The 14,142-nt window shown below is 33.6% G+C and overlaps 1 protein-coding gene and 1 long non-coding RNA gene across 8 annotated transcripts in view; one reads left to right on the forward strand and one right to left on the reverse strand.

Annotated features, from left to right (window-relative positions):
* The window catches only part of Lrp1b (LDL receptor related protein 1B), a 1,703,137-nt gene that overhangs the window by 1,128,992 nt on the left and 560,003 nt on the right, over window positions 1-14,142 (reverse strand). The gene's annotated exons all lie outside the window — the stretch shown is intronic.
* LOC134478275 (uncharacterized) lies at window positions 4,765-6,524 on the forward strand. Its single transcript, XR_010050781.1, has 2 exons — window positions 4,765-4,891; window positions 6,339-6,524. It is a non-coding gene; the product is annotated as an uncharacterized LOC134478275 (long non-coding RNA).

Consider the following 14,142-nt stretch of genomic DNA (forward strand, 5'->3'; position numbering starts at 1 on the left):
TTGATAGGCCACAATGACCATCTCTCAGTCACAGCTGAATTTCATAGAGCACATTCCTTCTTGTTTTTAAAATTTCCCAGTGGAAACTTCCCTACCACCTTAAACCACGAATAAAGGCTTAGGCCCACGTCGCTGGCTTTCTCTCTTACTTTTTACCCACAGGCTTTAGTGGGGCATGTATATCCCTGATGTTTGCCCCATTCCCTCCAGCCTGTGATCTGGCTCCTCTTCTTTCTCATATCTGTAAATAGCACAGATGCTGTGGTGATTCCACATGCTTTTTTCTTGCCTCCTCTATATCTCACCTGACTGAGTCACTTAAACTTAACTTCTGACCTCGTCTAGGCTGTCCTAGGAAGTGAATGTCTTGGTAGGAATAAAAAGGGGGAACATCAGACAAGAATCACAAAGGAACCTGACACATAAGCAAATTTCAAAAAAGATGGACATCTATTTACAGATCTGACGCTTCAGTATTAGACCATCTCTTAGGACAAGTATCCTGTGAACAGCTCTCTGTGAACAACCGAAGCTGTTCCCCAGGTGTTTCATCAATGCAAGTGCAGAACCAGAGTTTATAGCCACTCTCCAGACAAAAGCTGCACGATCAATGAGGAAGAAAACCAATATATCAAGGACATTTTTATTTGCTGAAAGCATTGGTAATAGGATATCGCAATTATCCTATTAAATGACACTCTAACATATACTTATTCAATAAGAAATATATATAAATTTTTCTATCTGATCATTTATTATAGGAAACATTTTGACTTTGAAAATTCTGCCTGTGAATTTTTACTTTACTCTAAATGCTAGACAGTAAGACTATCCTTGAAGATACATATTAATAATTTTTAAATTTCTAAAGGCAATTGTACAAAGGGAAATGGAGTGATACATAATTAGTATCACATTTAGAGGAAGAAATTAAAGAGTATGGTAGGAGCAACCTAGTAAGGTGTTAATGAATGAGAATTCACATTAACACTAACACATGAGTAAACTATACATGGGGAGTCTGTCATAGAACTATGGCTTAGAATGGTCAAATTCTATGGTATCCATTAGAACGTGAAAATGAAGAGATAAACATTTAGTTGCAATGAGACTCCTATTCATAATAAAATTTCCATAATTTTGATTATCAAAAGTTGTTAATATAAAACATGGGCCTCTGAGTTAATATTTTCTTTGACATGTTGTGATATTCCAGTTATGATTAGAGATATTTTGTCTAAATCATACCAATCTACATCAATCTCCCAGGAATTTGCTTCTGGCCATGTTTTTGTGATTTGGTTTCAAGAATTTCTCAAAGCTAAAATGGCCATTAGGGACATTTGCTTTTAACATTCCTTTTTTTTTTTTTTTCTTTTTGTAACTTTCAAATTATTTCAAAGGTTTTTTTTATATCTTTAAATCTCTTCAGTAAAGTCAAATTTAAAATATTTTATGTCCTTATATTCCACTTGATGTTTTACTATTAAATTGAACCACTATTGATACTTTAAACAGAAACCACAATGTTGGATGACCTAAATTATTTGACTAACATTTAAATTGCATGGATCTGAGCTGCTATTCTTTATGAGAATGTTTTGTTGAGCAAATATACTTATTTCAATCAAAATGGAAAAATAATTTGTTCAATATAATATGACTGATTTTCATTAAACATTATTAAAACTGAAGCATAACAATTAATTTGTTCTAAATTTTTTTCTTAAATATAAGTCAAACATTCTACTTCTTTCAACCTCTATTATACTTGTATCATGACAATATCTATCTGACCATGTTCTGTTTATATAGTAACCTTATTTACTATAAATTTTAAAATAGTGTTTTTAACATAGTACTACATCATGGGGTTAAAAATTCAAAAAAATTTTTTTCTTTTTTATCAAACTTTGGATTGACTATGTTTTAAAAGGAAGAGAATTTGACTCATGCAATCACTAGAATGATGCAGGAAAAAGTCTATAGGTTATGAATTTATACTTCACCTTTCAGCCCTGATTTTTGCTTTCAGGCAAACTACTGCCTGAACCACTCAGATTCACTGCACCTGATCTTGTGAATTCTCACAGAACAAGGACTCCATCTGTTGCAATCACTGTGCAGGAAGTACATCAAAATATTCTACCTAAGATACAGGGTCTGATGATAGTTTGACTAACTGGAAGTCTATTTTCTGAGTGTCTCACCTGGATATAATTGTATGAATTCTTCTTTAATGTGAGTTAAAATGCGAGAAAATGAGATCAAACAATAGAATTTGTTTAAAAGCAACCTTTAAACCACCTTCTTTCATATTAACCTCTCAGAAAAGAGTCAATTTAAGGAGTGATTTTAAAGAACTATCAGGAATTACTTAGAGATGAGTTATTTGCATCCAGAAGCATTTAATTCCCAAGATACTAAATAGAATTTTGAAATAAAGGAAATTTTATTTAAAAGAATGTGGAAATACTAATATAAATTTAGAAAGTTATCATAAACTCTCTTCTTTTGGAACAAACTGTGATACTTGTAAAGTGTCCTTCTGATGCCATGTATTCATTTAAGGAACAGTCACTATGCTATGGATGTGTTATTACTTGAAATGATGATGTTAGCAAAAAAGTCTAAGGCCTATTCCTTGACATATGGAACTTAAAAGTTGTGGGAGTAATGTGACAATAATAAAATAATCAAGTAAGTGGAATGACAGTATAATATTGACCAAGGTGGTCTTTAAAAAGTACGTTTTTAAAATTATAGGTATCAGTGCTATAAAAAGTGTGTAAAAATGACTTAGGCTGAAGAAATTACAGAGAGCTTTGCAAAGAAAGGAAATTGTTCTTAAACAAGCCCAAAAAACAGAGTGATGAGGAGCTTGTGTTGATATTCATTAGCTGGATGATTACCATGAAATCCCTGAGTTAAATTCAGAGATTTGATGTACAAAATTGGTAATAAGTTACATACATGATCATTTTTAGCAAATCTTTAGTGCTTAAACTGTCTTTGCAAATAGTCTTTCTCGCAAAAACCTTAAAAGAAAATTTCATCAAAAATTAACTGGGGTGATTTTCAAAATAATGAAATGCTATATTCATTTATATGCTCGTTTTTAGTGTTGGACATTTTTTTCTAACAGGATTTTATTTTACTTTTTATTTTATTTATTTATTTATTTATTGTGCTAAGGATCGAACTCATGATCTCACACTTGCAAGGCAGGTGCTTATGCCACTGAGCTAAATCCCCGGCCCTCTAATAAGTTTTTTAATGGACTCATGCTATCACATCCAACATAGGTAGTAACAAAATAAAAGGTGAAAGAGAAAAAGGGAGAGTGAGAGCGAGAGTGGGGGAAGAGAGAGGTGGGGAAGAGAGAGAGAGAGAAATTGTTTAAATATAGAGTTAAACCTCCAATATTTCTTTACATGAGTCTGCTGAGAGTGAGACAGACTTTTTCACTGCCAACCAGACTATGAGAAGTAAAGGAGCTGAGCTCCTGTTAACTGTTCCTGTCACGCTGAGATAGGCTTTCAATAAGTTTACTATTTTAAGAAGTCTTTGTCTGCTATGAGAGAAAGCTAAAGAGAAAACAGTGCCATCTAGACTACTTCTTTTACATTTGTTAAAAGAATTCTTTCAAAATATTCAGCCAGGCATATAAACATAGCTAATAGTTACTGAATTTAAATGGATACATCTGGGTGTGCTCAGATCCACAGCTCCTCAATGTCAAATAGAACAACCACCATAGGAAAAGAGAAAGAAAATATTTAACTACTTGTGGGGCTTAAGTTGAAAGTTTTATATAATACTTATTAAATTTAGCACCTAAGTGATAGTTAACTACTTCAAAGCAAAAACACTGAAATAACAAATACTATTCATTGATTGCTGAATCCTCAGTGAAGTGACCTCAGTGTCAGGTTTAGTACAATAGTAATGGCAGACAATGCGTCCAGATGGAGGAATTCATTATTGTTTCATTTCCATTTCCTTGAGATGAGGAAATCAAAGAAGAACTACCAAACCCTAAATTGATATACATTTGGCACATTCTGAGAAATCTTATATGCTTAATGGCAGAAGCAAGTCTATTGCAAATGGATCCTGGCAAATGGTCAATTTAAGGCAAATGAATTCTGATAAAGGCCAGTTCTGTGTACATGTTTATACACATGCAAACCAGCACTCAGTGTGCTTGGCTGTGAAAACTGAGTAGAAGAAAAGTAAGTCTTAGAGTGACAGTGTTCTTCTTGCCTCAGTAGGGACTAGGGAACAAAGAAACAGGAATAGCAAGAGCACATTAAATTTCTTGAATGCTTGGCATTCCCCCATGAGTTAATCTTATTTAATAAAAAAATGCTTTATAGGAAGAAGTGCTAGCCTTTAGCATAAAAGTCAGACAAAAAAAGAAAAAAGAAGAAATAAAAGCGCATGCATATAATATTTATCTCATCCTGAAACAGAAGGTATTTTCTGTTCCTCAGGAGAAAGGTTGTCACAGTTTTCCTTGTTTGCTTGTTCCAGACCATTTTGGGTACTGACAATGAAACCAGTGTAAAAATAGAAAAAAGAAATTAGTACACTTGGGTTTGAACAATAAGTTCATTCATGGTTGTTTCAGTTTAGAGAACTGTGAGACTTTAGTTACATAGTAGTTGTTAAATAAGAACCAGGCAATGGGATCCAATAAAGGCTTTTAAAAGTGATTTTAAAGACAGGGAAATCCTGTAAGTCACTTCACAGTGAAAGACTGTTCCATGAAGACTAGGATGGTTAGGTAGCCGCAATCTTCCTTCTCAAAAAGAGCAGAATTACTTATAAAACTGAAGGTCCTAAACTACAGCCATGTAAAATAGATGGTTTTCAAGAGACGAAAGAGGTACGTTTTTAAAAAGTATTACTATTTCTTCAACTTTCTGTTCATTCTCCGTTGTGGTTTTCAGCTGACTATCACAGTATAAAAGAAAACTCAGATTCTAGTTTTATTTCTAGAACTAATGTTAAGACAATTGATTTTTTGATCTCTGACCAACCCCTTCAATTATAACAGCTAAGAAACTAGAAAGGAGAGGACCTCAACGGGCAAATTTACTTCAACTTGATATTTTCTAGGGCTCTTGTTCCCATTGATGGTAAAGATCACAACCCAAAGCTACTTCCAGTCGCTCCAACTCCCTACAGTAACACTGCTTTTCAGAGTGCTGTTTTGAGTCTCTCTTTCTTTCTTTTCCTTTATGCTATTGTCATCTGAATGCTTTTAGGGAGAAAAGCAGGTCAGTGCAGTTAGCAGTCTTTCCTCCCCTTTCCCTTCATGCAATTCCCTTGGTGACAGGACTTCTCTACTTTCCCCATTTCTCCATGACAAGAAGGAGCTTAACAACTTGATGTGCTCACATTTTAGTGGGAATTTAAGTTCATCTCTCCTAAACTCACACGTCTTGAACTAGGTACATAATCAACCCTGTAGAGAAATAAATGAGTGAAATGCATAATAATTAAACACCTCCTCTAAGCTCACAGCAAAGCAGGGAGGAAATGTTATTGAAAATTTGAGTACGGCGGCTTCACACTGGTGGACCTGATATTTTATAAACTCTTTTGCCCTAATACTTTGTGTACCATTACCTGGCTGCCCTTGGCATCTCAGCAGGGAGCCTCAGAAATCTCACACTAACCACCTCAGCAATGATGAGTCCTTGAGGCAATAATAGATCGTTTGCATGTTCTTCATATTTTCAGTTATTTAACCTTTAATTTCCAATTTAGTTTTAAGAAGACAGGTCCAGAAAGTGGCTTTTTAATTCCAGTTTCATATTGAATCAATTTATTTCATTTTGCCAATCATAATCTAGTTCTAACAAATTCTTACTAAGCAGTTATATGTGCTCAACAGTATATGTACTAAGCATATGTATAAAATATGTAGTACATATATGTAGTATATGTACTAAGCAGTTATATGTGCACCAGGTTGGATTTTATGGAGACTCATAGGCCTAGACTCACTCTCTGTCAAGAAATTTTCAGCTTTGGGATGGAGTGAGTAACTACTTTTTCCCACTTAGCTACCCACATCAATTCTTTGTTCTGACAGTATTCCTGTTTTTCCTTTGAACCTCATGGGCATCTAAGAAAAGGCCTGGCTAGCCATTTCCCCCATTATCCTCATGATTAGGCTTAAGGGTGAACTTACAACTTCTGTCTCTAAGATAAAAGTTAATGTCAGTATTAGGATGCAAATATCAGAAGATATCCTCTTCCATATAAATAAGCAACAATAAAAAGAAATGATTACAATATAAACCACAGTGTTTTGTTCCCAACAGAGTCAGTGTCAGAAGAAATCTGAAGCAGGAAAAACAAGAGATGGAAAGTAAATGACAGCATATTTTGAACACATTCAGCCACCCCCAACCCTTTTTTGGCTTCTTTTTTTTTAAAAATAATATGTAAAAAATGAAACGCGGACTTTGGTTAATGCATATATTAACTAAATCATGTATCATATATCATTTCTGTGGCCCGAGACAACTCCTTTTCTTTCTTTCTTTCTTTTTTTTTTTTTTTTTTTTTTTTGTCTTTTTCTTTTTGTCCATACCGGGGATCGAACTCAGGAGCGCTTGATTGCAAGGCAGGTGCTTATGCCACTGAGCTAAATCCCCATCCCTCATCTTTTCATTCAATAATAAATGGAAGGGGAGAAGAAGGAAATGTGGTCCCTATGAACTTGTTTGTATATATAAATATTCCAGCCCCAAAGGAAATTTACTGAACCAAAACTGTTAGCAGTGTTCTTCACAGCAACTCCTGTTCTGCTCCTGCCTACTGAAGTCTGAGAATCCACAGCAATGAATGTCGGGTGGTTAGACTCTCCTTTTGCATAGATGCTTCATTTACGTTAATTAATACCTTCAGTTTGAATGTTTGGAGAAGATCCAGACTGGGAATCCAGACTAGATTTGAGTACCTGATGAAAGGAAAACCAGAATGAGGCAGGAATGAGGGGGATGTTACCATCACTCAGTTTCCTCTGAGTCTTTAATGTGGTACAATGGAATGATTCATTCCAGAAAGTATATGTTGAAGTTTAAACCTGATCTCTAGCTTGGTCTGCAGCTTTTTTACTTGTTTCATACTTTAGAGAAACTCTTGACATTCATAAAAGCAATGCTGAGCTCAGAAAGTCAAACCTAAGGAAATCTTTGAAAGGTGAGTAAGTTCAATAGGAGAAGCCAAGAGTCCAATTTTGGAAATGTAAAATATGTCAGTTTGAGGCCAGGTGTGGGAGGATAGGAGGAAGTAAAGCCAAGAGCCAAGACTGAACCAATGAATAATTACTTTTAAAACATCCAAGTTTGGCCAGTTCTTTTGCCCTCTGCAAGCTGCTATTTGTAGTTTGAACTGCTTTCACCTTATCTGGGAGCAACACCACTTGAGCAAGTGACATCTGTTTCCATCCAGCCAGAGAACCTCTTGTCACCAGTGAACTAATGACATAGACAGAGATCCAAATGTTTGTCAGATCTGCCAGGAATCAGTAATTTTTCAGGCTTCAGCAATCTCCTGTGTCCTAGAAAACAATTCCTGTACGTCATGAGAGCTCTGACAGCCACTGTTTATTTTCTCCTCTTAATACAGAGTCAACGTTTTTGCCAATAAGGTCATGGTGGGAATCAAAGCTGAAATACTTATTAAAAATATAATCATGTAAGTGCTGTAAATCATCTTAGAATTGAAAAGTGCTCAGGGCACAAACCAGAAATGATTATGACATTAAGTACAGTTTCAAATTAGATTAGTACATTTTAAAAGGATCCAGGGACCTAGTACATATAAATTTTTTTCAGCTGAATACTGAGTTTTCTAAATAGCAATGCAAGATAATTGAGAACAGGGGTTTTCTGTTTGAGTTACCCAGCTTGATATCAAGCTTAAAATCATTTTCTACAGATGTAAATTAACTTCTCTAATGTTGTTTCCTTTTCTATTAAATCCTAAACAAAGCAGATAATTTCCAGGAATTAAAATACATTAATGAAATAATACAAAGAATATTTTGTATACGGTTAATTATTTCATAAGAAATTAATAAACAATAAGCAACAATAGTAAAACTATCTATGGCTATATGTGTCATTTTACTGTTTAGATAACATGCACAAAAATGAAAAACAAGGAATGACAAGTTATAAATAACAAAAATTCCCTTTTTCTTTGACATATACTTCGCAGTTAAAAATAGAGGATAACTGGTAAAGATAATTCTAAATAATTATCCCGAGGGGCTTTATGCATTTTAGCAGCTACTGAGGAAAGCAAAAGTACACTTGTTGAGATCAGGCAAAAATGAATTACATGTTTACCCTGCTCTGATAATAGCCAAGTGAGGTCCATTACCTTCTAGTAATTTAGGTACTCTTTTATAAATCTCGTGCTTATTAATTGAACGTCCACTGTGTGTTGTCAGTGCACAGACTCTGAAACTCCACCAATGACTGTCACTTGTAATTGTCTGCATTGCAACCTGCAATGAGATCACTGGTCCGATAAAGATTTAGCATCCATTATTTTTCAGTGTAAATTTTTCACTACAGTGCCAAGTATTTTAAATGTGATGTCTGACTCCCTAAAGCACACTTTGTGTACTTAAATTGTCCTGCATTAGAGTATATCTGTGATCTTAACTTTCTTCCACTATAATTTATAATCATCAAAGTTAAAGTCTGCATTTTATACATTCTTTGGTTCTAGTTCAAAACTTCTGCAAAGCAGATGCTAAATAAAGTTGCTTTATACACATTTTATTTTTAAGATTATATTACTTTATATGTGCAGTGCATAATGAATTCAATCCTCTTAGGGAGTGAATATATGTTACATGTCTTAATTGTCTTATATTCCACATATATCTACCCATGAAACCTACAAGGGGAGACAGGTTGTAGCACTTATATAAAATCCTCAGTACCTATGGAAATGTTTTGTTGCCTTTTTTCACTTTAGCTACGAGTGGCCTACTTACCAACAATCCTTTCCTCAGCTGCTACAATACAGTGTGTATACTCCACAAGACTGTGGAGTAGAGTTCATTGGAACACAGCTTTAATCTTGTTTCTATCTGAGGGATCACCATGAAGACGTTTTTTAATGTACATAAACTTTAAATGAAATAGCAGCCTCTTCTCTGGGACAGAGGACAAAAACATAGGCATTTAGGGTGCCTAGGTAAAATGAAATGTTATTTGAAGGAATTTTTACAAGGAAAAATAAACTATGCGTTATTCAGGGTATTATTCTTTTATTTTTTAAAGGACATATGCAGTAATGAGCTAAAGTTTTGCATCATACCTTACATTGTATTACATAAAATTGTACAAGCAGATCAGTTAGTCTAGAGTGACAACTTGTTTTCATTAATATTAAATTGTTGTTTTGGCCCAGGGGTGCTTTATATTTTCAAGATCATGCAGAGGAATATTTTAACATCTGATATATTAGAATATTTAGGGTGATTCTCTACAGAAATAAAGTCATTACAGTATAGCTCAGTTGTAAAAGGAAAAGCAGAAAAGAAAAAAAATCAGATATAAAGGAAAACATTTTAGCTCCTTTATTTATTATCCTCTTGTTTAATAGAAAGGAAACTTTGGGCAAGAAAATATCTAGAAATAATGGCTGGATAGATCACTGAAAAGGCTATCTTAGGGTTTCTGTTGTTTTTGTTGTCGTTGTTTTATCTTAAATATATTCCTTCTTTGTTGCTTTAATTGTGCAAATCAATTATGCAGCAGAATTTTAACATTAAAGTACTCAGGTTCCCTATTATCATCACTAGTAGGCAACAATTACATGGAGTCTTTAATTGTTGAAGTTTATTTTCCCGTGAAATTATTTTTGCAAGAAAATCAAGGAATGTGGCATATAGTTTATCAAGTGCTTATTTATTCAACTGTTCACCCTTAAGCCTTTTCAGAGAAAATGTGTTTTAGGGTATTAGTGCTGGAGTTGAGCTGGAAGAAGTGAGCAAAGCAACAGGAACTCTTCTACCATCTGATGTTACGTCACCGATCACATGAGGAGACACTGAGGTGTGTTGATTAGGCAAAATGATTGTTTTTGCAAGTCTTGATATATTAAGTAAGAGTACAAGTTAAAACATAGAAATTCCAGTTAAATTTGAAAATACAGCAAGCAACTAATAGTTCTTTCCTTATAGACTCATTAAGTGCAAATATTATGGGTATAGAATTTGTTTATTTGAAATTAAAATTTAACTGTTTTCTTTTTTATATTTTATTTTTGAAAAATTTTATAGCTCTCCTACTAAGTCATTTATCATCATGAAGCTTGATTATGAGAATCATATACCTTAAGTGGTTTTATAAATTAAATGAGACACAACTCTAATGCCACACAATATTATATATAGTAAAGCCAGCTGGTTTGATTTGGAGTTTAGTTTTATAAAAAATTTTGTGTACTAGCCCCCTTTTTCCCTTTCTTATTTTATCTTTTCTTCTCTTTTCTTTTTTGATCCTGGGTCTTGCTGTGTAGTTCAGGTTGACCATGAACTCACTATGTAACCCAAACTCATAGTGATCCTCCTGCCTCAGCTTCCAGAATGCTGGAATTGCAGGCATGTGCCATTATGTCCCACTGTATACTGTCTTTTGAGGTTAAAGAAACATTTTACAGATGAGAACAGTCAGATACTTATAAAAATATAAATAAGAAAAACAAAAACATTCAGTAGGACATGAAATCTTTTTAGCATGTATGGTTAGACTAAATTTAAAAGGAAAGACAAAGTATAAAAACAATGAATTTCTACTTTTCCAGATTTTGAAGAGTAAATGCAGAAATCCACAAGTCTATGAGAGTATGTTACATGTTTGGAGTTTTCAAATTCTGGATCCATCAAATGCCTATTATCAGTTAAATTAGACATGGTATTAATTTCTCTATCATGATAAAAGCACTAAAGAAGGGGTTTATTTCAGTTCAGATTCTCCACATTTCCTTAATGTTTTTACTTTTTATCCAGTAGCACCCTATATTGTTTTTATGACAGTCTACAAAGCCTTTGTCACTCTGATATGTCTGAGTTTTGATTGTGTCTCACTTTGACATCCCAGGTTTTACTTTTGCGGTCTGGTGAGCGTTACATCTCTTTCTAAACTGTTGGTCTTTATTCTTTTATCATTTCTTCTCCTGTTTTTTTACACCTTCTGAAATTTTTCACCTTAATTTTGCCTGCCACCAGTTCATTCCTCTTCTTAATTTTGATAATTTCCTTTCTGATATTCATAAATTTATTTTTCTTTATAACTCCCACATTGTTTTCTATTTTGCTCCTAGATCACACCTTGGAAAGAGGACAATTCAGTTATTCTCCTATACTATTTTCCAACACATTTTTCCTGCAGAGTGGGTAGAATTTAATGTTTTCCATATGTAAGTAAGGAAATCGAGGCCTTATTACTTACTCAGAGTGTCCTGTGCTTGCGCCTTGAATAAATTTTCATTGTAATGTTTATCTTACCAGCAGGAACCCACTGGGAGGTTTTTTTTTTTTTTTGTCTTTTTTGTCTTTTTCCTTTTTATCGGTACCAGGGATGGAACTTATGACTGCCTGCTTGCAAGGCAGGTGCTTATGCCGCTGAGCAAAATACCCAGCCCCGGGAGTGTTTTTTTTTTTTTTTTTTTTTTTTTTTTTTTTTTTTTTTTTTTTTTTTTCTTATAAAACTACATGGAATAGGTTATTATAAGAATAAATCACTGCTCCATTAATTATTTGGCCAAGATACTCAGAGCAGTATTGCTTTCCACATTCACACGTCTATGTTTTCTTCTACTGAATGTATAAAAATAAATGAGTGTGAAGAATACATGAATAGTTTCAGTAAATCAAACTTATGTTGGCATGTGGATTTGTACAATTTATCTGGAAGAGTTTAGGAAACAGAATTAAAGAATGTTGAAGCTCCATTTTTTTTTTTTTTTTTTTTGAGATAATGTCTGTACTTTGGCAGGTAGAGTTTAATGAATACATTTTAAATGAAATGTTGATAATTATTTGTACCTGGTTATGCAGTGATATTAAAAAAGGAAGACTTTTCATTGTTGTTTTTCTTTTTTCCCTTACTTTAAGGAAAACTACATTGTTCCCTTGTAGGCCAACACTAATAAATGATCCTTCCAACGTACATGAAGATAAATGCATTTGTTTTTTAATGCCAAGATATTTCTCTTTTAGCAGTTTTGCAAAGGCTATAATAAGAATAATTTATATTAATTTAGCTCTAGGATCTAAATTATCCTATGTAAAGAAATTATGTTATAGGGGCTGGGGATTTAGCTCAGCAGCATAAGCGCCTGCCTTGCAAGCAGGCAGTCGTGAGCTCGATCCCTGGTACCGATAAAAACGAAAAAGACCAAAAAAATAAATAAATAAATAAATAAATAAATTATGTTTTAATAAATTAAAAAAATTGTTTCTGACCTTCATGTCATCAATCAAATTTAAACACCCTGAGGTTAAAAAAAAAAAAACAAACAGTGCTACATCCAATAAGAAGTAAAAGTTAGTATCTCTTACTTATTTTTCATCATTTGTACATTAATTACATTGTCATAAAAACTTTCTAATGTATAACTGTCTTTCGTTTAGAAAAAGGATAATCATGAGATTCCAACTGCTAAATAAACTTACACACATTATTGGAAACATATATCTGACATTTTATTAACTCCTATGAATGAAAAATTAGTATTTTTACTTTAAAAATGTATGAAAAACATACTAGGGCATATGGTAAATTGTAATTGAAAAATCTGAACTTTCCAGGTAATTAGAAAACTGAAATAGCTCCTAAAGATAATTTTTTTAAATATGTGCAACTAATTTTGCTAGAATTATTTTGAACTATAATAAAATTTTCTGTAACAGTGTGTTAAATAACAGAACACAATCTTAAAGACTCAGGGCTAACATCTAACTTTCTTTATATTTGTGTGCAATTTATGAATCTTCTAAATATATTTCTCTGTGATTAATCTGATGAACTCATATATTCAGGTAAAGTCAATACAAATTGCTCTCATCTCTATATTGAAACAAATGCACAGTTTGAAGAGTTGTGGTCTTGACCCTGGCATTAAAGTCTCCACTTTAGTGGGCAACATCAAACATTTTCTTCCTTGAGAAGCTCCACTCCCCATTCTGAGGCAAGGAGCTTTTTCATTCCTGATTTGACTTAAAGAGGAATCCCTAGGCATGCCAGCCCTGGGTGCAAACTGAGATTAAAAGGAGCTGTAGTAACATCCTAGAATTTTCTGTCATAAGACACTATGTTAATGTTATATTGTTTGTTGTAGTTGCCTAGAGAGATTTGGGGTTAATCAGAGAATCTAAGAGACTAATGGATAAATTATTATTGAATAGCACATAATTATTAAATGAACACCAATGAATCTTCAGTATATCATAGAAGTCAGAGAGTATTTTTAAATATATAAGAAAAATAGATATAAGCAAGTCAAATTTATCTAGAAAGTTTCTTTCCACCAGTATAGAAGTCATTGATTCTTGAGAGTTATTACAGTTTATATCTAGATGTTACCACAAAGCCTGAAGTACTTATGGTGGGGCTTTTGGAAGGCTGGATCTTGAGAGTGTGAAGGGCATCAAAGGACAATCTGTTGTTAGGAGGCATGGTCTGCTCCAAGGTGGTGAATCACAGGGATTGTCGCTGGAAGGTTTATCTGGCCTTTCCCTTCACACGGCTCTCTCCTTACCATTTTCCATGCCCCGAGTAGCTTTCCTCTGCCATGTCCCTCTGCCTTGATGTGCTGCCTCGGAGCCATGGACTGATACCTATGCAAACTGGTAAGCCAAATAAATACTTCCTCCTTAGTGGGTAGATTAGGTACATATGTATCTCAGCAATGAGAAAATGAACCATAACAAAGTCTGCTACTATATTAAAATGTGTTTTCATATAATATAAGTAGAAATGTATATGCATATGAACTATTTTCAAGTACACGATAATGTGATTTGGCTTGGATATATATAATTTAGAAGTTCCTATTTATTTCTTGTTTAAATTAGAACTGCAGTAAATTCTA

The sequence above is a fragment of the Cavia porcellus genome, unplaced genomic scaffold (genome assembly GCF_034190915.1).
Source record: "Cavia porcellus strain 051 isolate PalLab524CR breed Dunkin Hartley unplaced genomic scaffold, mCavPor4.1 scaffold_12, whole genome shotgun sequence".
NCBI lineage: Eukaryota > Metazoa > Chordata > Mammalia > Rodentia > Caviidae > Cavia > Cavia porcellus.